This window comes from Lipotes vexillifer, unplaced genomic scaffold (assembly GCF_000442215.2).
Source record: "Lipotes vexillifer unplaced genomic scaffold, Lipotes_vexillifer_v1.1 scaffold560, whole genome shotgun sequence".
NCBI lineage: Eukaryota > Metazoa > Chordata > Mammalia > Artiodactyla > Lipotidae > Lipotes > Lipotes vexillifer.
Genome location: NW_006792210.1, coordinates 25,716 through 30,291, shown reverse-complemented (window position 1 = coordinate 30,291; position 4,576 = coordinate 25,716). Strand labels below are relative to the sequence as shown.

The following is a 4,576-nucleotide window of genomic DNA, read 5'->3' as shown; positions in this document are numbered from 1 at the left end:
TAAAAAAAAAAAAAAAAAAAAAAAAAAAAAAAAGTCTCCAAGATCAGAGTTTTCTCCCCTATCACGCTCCCGCACATCTGAGATCTCCACCATTCAAGCCAATCCTTCAGGTTAAGACATTGAAGCCCCCTATCACGAGGCAAATATTTCAGAGCATAGGCTTTTGGCTGAACATCTGCCCCTTGAGCCAGACTGCCTGGGTTTGAATCCCAGCTCCACCACATGCTAGCTGTGCAAACTTGGGCAAGTCACTTAACCTCTTAACTTCTCTGTGCCTTAGTTTCCTCATCTGTAAAATGGGGGTAATAATGGAACCTGCTCACAAGGTTAGTTTGGGGATTCAATGAGCTAATACATGTAAACTTGGAGCAGTGGCTGGCACATAGGAAGTGCTCACCAGATGTTAACTGTTATCATTATGATGGGGTCACATTGTAAAGGGCCTTGAATGGGAGGCCAAGGAACAATGCAGGCTCAGGTCCTGCCTGGTTCCCAGACTCCTCCTCCCCCTCCATGACTGGAGCCACTCTCTGAGGATCAACCAACCCTCTAGCTACAGACTCAGCCCAGCCCCAGGCTCTAGCTCAGAAGGATGTCAGCAGTTCCAGCCCAGCATTCTGGGGTTCTGCCTGGGGTCATTCTTACTACTGGACCAGCCCTGACTTCAGACCTCAGTTCTGACAACTGGGCAGCCCCCTTGCTCCTGAGGCCCAGCCCCACATCCCATCATGCCTCAGTTCTGGTTGCTAAATCCTTGCCTTTTCCCCTGTGATTGCTTTGGGGACCTTTAACCTAGATGAGAAATTGAGATGTAAGTCGTATGAGAACCACTCAGGATACTATATGATGAAATGTTGGGTGTGACAGGCAACAAGGATGCTGTGAAGAGGGAAGTGATTAGGATTAGAGCTGCCTGGAGGAAGCAGATCTGTGATAGGTAGCATCTGTGCTGGCAGAAGGTGGAAGGGAAAAACAAGTCTGGTCACCTGCCTAGGCCTTTAGCTTAGGCCCCTAAAGCTCACTTTACAATCTTGTTCTGGTTCCCAGAGCCTCACTGCCTGTCCTGTCCCACAGCAGTTAACTGGGTCATGTCCTATATCTGGAGAGATGGCAATGCCTACCGAAACTGAGCACAGCAGTGGCATCTCTGCATCAGAGGATGTCACAGTGATGCCCTTTGTTTCCTTTTTTAATTCGTATTTATTTATTATTATTATTTTAATGTATTTATTTATTTTTGGCTGTGTTGGGTCTTCACTGCCGCGTGCGGGCTTTCTCTAGTTGTGGCGAGCGGGGTCTACACTTCGTTGCAGTGCGCGGGCTTCTCACTGCGGTGGCTTCTCTTGTTGTGGAGCACAGGCTCTAGGGCGTGCGGGCTTCAGTAGTTGTGGCACGCAGGCTCAGTAATTGTGGCTCGTGGGCTCTAGAGCACAGGCTCAGTAGTTGTGGTGCACGGGCTTAGTTGCTCCGCGGCATGTGGGATCTTCCCGGACCAGGGCTTGAACCCGTGTCCCCTGCATTGGCAGGCGGGTTCTTAACCACTGCACCACCTGGGAAGGCCCTGATGCCCTTTGTTGATGGATAGTCATTGGAGAACTCCTGAGGGATCCCTTGAAATAAAAATGAGTCTGGATCTTCCAAGCCAGCATCATTATCATTTAAAGCCGATAGCCTCATTCTTCTTGGAGGCTTCCCAAAAGGAACAAGATCAGGCCTTTACTGTCTTTCACAAACCCTCAGCATCAGGTTCAACTTGGGGTGAACCAAGTCTTTCCCACAATCCTTTGGGAACCATTTGCAGGCAACTCACCCCCTCCCCTGGCTCGGAACTGACAACTCTTGCTCTCACAGGGACAGATCATGGGCATGGATAGTGGACAGGATTTGTCTCTACCTGTGCTTCTCAAACTAACTGTGGTGAAAGATAGGTTATTTGGTTTTTAAATTTCCAATCTGTCATGAACAGATACTATTGTAAAAGTTTTTAAAAAATGAATCATGCACTTGGATGCTGCAGCAGTATCAAAGTTGTGTAAACGTTGCCAAGCTCTCAATGTCCTTTCTTATCTCTTTGGACTGGCATCTGTCCACAGACCACACCATTCTTGGCCTCTCTGGACTCCATGTGCTCAATGAGGAGATGCTGGCAGATGGATGTGGACTCCCCAAGAAAGGCTGGCTCTGGGAGATTCTGCCCATTCCCTGACCAAAGCAATGACGGAAGGGAGGCCAGACTCTGCTAGAAGATCTGCCACTTGCTAGCAGCCCCCGGTGACCTTGGACAAGTTACCAACCTCTCTGAGCCTCAGTTTCTACAGCTGTAAAATGAAGATAATGTCTAACAGTACCTTTCTCATGAGGCTGTTGTGAGAGTTAAATGAGATATAATACATGGAAAGCAGTTGGCACAGTGCCTGGCACTGTCTACTAGAGGCTACACTGTGTATTGGTTAAGAGCCCAGGTTTGGGAGTCATTCCATTTTTGGAGTGCCAGCACGGCCACCTACTCCATTTTGTCATCTGAAAAATGGACGTACCACTTGGGGCTCCCTCACAGGGCCGTGAAGAGGGTTCAGTGCTTGGCTCTAGGTCTTGCACATAGTAAGTGCCCGATGACTGGTGGTTAGATCCCAGTTTTGCCAGTATCCTCCTTCTAAGCCTGACCCCTACTCTGCCATAGACCACGCAGAGGGAAACGTGCCCCTAGCTGGGAGAGTAAGATCATTAGTCTTCCCTCCTTCTGCTGTCTGAAACCAGAAACTATGTGTCACTGAACCAGCCAGAATCTTTTGGTTGTAATAGAGGGGGCGTGGGCACTGGAACCAAGCAGACCTGTTTGAATACTGGCTCCATCACGTACTAGCTGTGTATCCTCGAATTCATTTCTTCACCTGTTGGGACCTCGGTTGTCTCATTTGTAAAATGGAACAAATGCAATAAACCAGTTGTCTCTAAAGTGAGGAGTATAAGATGATTCACTGAGGTGTGGGAAGAAAATATTACAACTTTTATTTAAAGTTATTTTGTAACAAAAGGATAAAAGAAATTAAACTGTAATGTACCCAAGACATGCGGTGACACTGGCACCCTCATTTGGTCTATTTGTAACATGGCTACTGATGGGTATCCTGAAGGAGGAATGGGAATTTCACAACACAGAAGGGTTTGATGGTGGCGTCCACCCTCTTTGGTTTTATTTTTAGCCTATTGCAAAGTTCTGCAATGTCTGTGTTGGGTTGTGAATTTGCAGATTATATCATCTGGTTTTAACTAAACCAGTCCTCCCCAAATGGAAAACTGGCTTGCAAAGATTCCAACAAATAAACCACAGCCTGAATGAAGATACTATGAAGAATACAAGGACAAGTAGGCAACAGGAAAATGGCAGAACTGATTCATCTCCCATTCCTAGTATAAGTTTTCCATCAGCCCCATTCCAAAATAAAAACAATGAACAAATTGGTTCTGATAAGAAATCAGCCAAAAAAAAAAAAAAAAAGAAAGAAAGAAAAAGAAAACATCAAGAAAGCTACTTAGGGAAGTCCCTGGCGGTCCAGGGGTCAGGACTCGGCACTCTCACTGCCGGGGCCCGGGTTCAATCCCTGGTCGGGGAACTGAGATCCTGCAAGCTGTGAAGCACAGCCAAAAAAAAAAAAAAAAAACAAAGGAATGAAAAGAAAAAAAGAAGTTCAACTTGAAAAAAATGAAAGCTAATTAAAGTATGGTTCACGTCCATTTTGTTAATAAACTCACTTTAAGTGTGTACTTTGCCTTGATATATTAGCTAATAATGATATGAAGCTATAGTGATTAGCAAGATCTTTAAAATCTAAGCATCCATTTAACTGATCAATGGCGGTAGACATTAAGATGGTGATTACTTTTTGTGGCAGTTTTGAAACATGTCTGGAAATTCTCCTTTTGAGGGGAGGAATCTGTTTCCTTCACTTGAATCTGAGTGACCAACATAGTATGGTGGAAGTGATGCTAGATCATAGACCACATAGAGAGGCCACCTATACGTGTTCTGGCCAGCAGCTCCAGCTGAGGTTCCAGCCAGCAGCCATCATAAAATGATGGACATGAGGAAAGACATCTCCAGAAGATTTCAGCCGTCAGGTGTCCAGTCATCCCCAGCCATTGTGCCTTCCCAGCCAATCCCCAGAGGCCATCCCCATGTGCCCTGTCTGAATTCTTGACCTACAGAATCCATGAGCATAAAAAATGGCCATTTTTCACTACATTTTGGGGTGATTCATTACACAGCAATAAGAACTAAAGGGGTAATGAAAGGGAGGGGGAGCACAAAGGAGACTTCTGGGTGCTATGATATTCTTTTTTTTTTTTTGGCTGCGCCGCCCGGCTTGCAGGATCTTAGTTCCCCGACCAGAGATTGAACCTGGGCCACGGCAGTGAAAAGACCAAGTCTTAACCACTGAACCGCCCGGGAATTCCCGATATTCTATTTCTTGACCTGGCTGCTGGTTATACAAGTGTGTTCAGTTTGTAAAAATTTTTCAAGCTGTACACTTGTGATTTGTACACTTTTCTATACGTATGTCATAGTTTCTTTAAG

The 4,576-nt window shown here is 45.8% G+C and overlaps 1 non-coding gene across 1 annotated transcript; it reads left to right on the top strand.

Moving 5' to 3' along the window:
• The first annotated feature begins 3,542 nt into the window (after window positions 1-3,542).
• TRNAE-CUC (transfer RNA glutamic acid (anticodon CUC)) lies at window positions 3,543-3,614 on the top strand. The gene has a single exon. It is a non-coding gene; the product is annotated as a tRNA-Glu (tRNA).
• The last annotated feature ends 962 nt before the right edge of the window (window positions 3,615-4,576 follow it).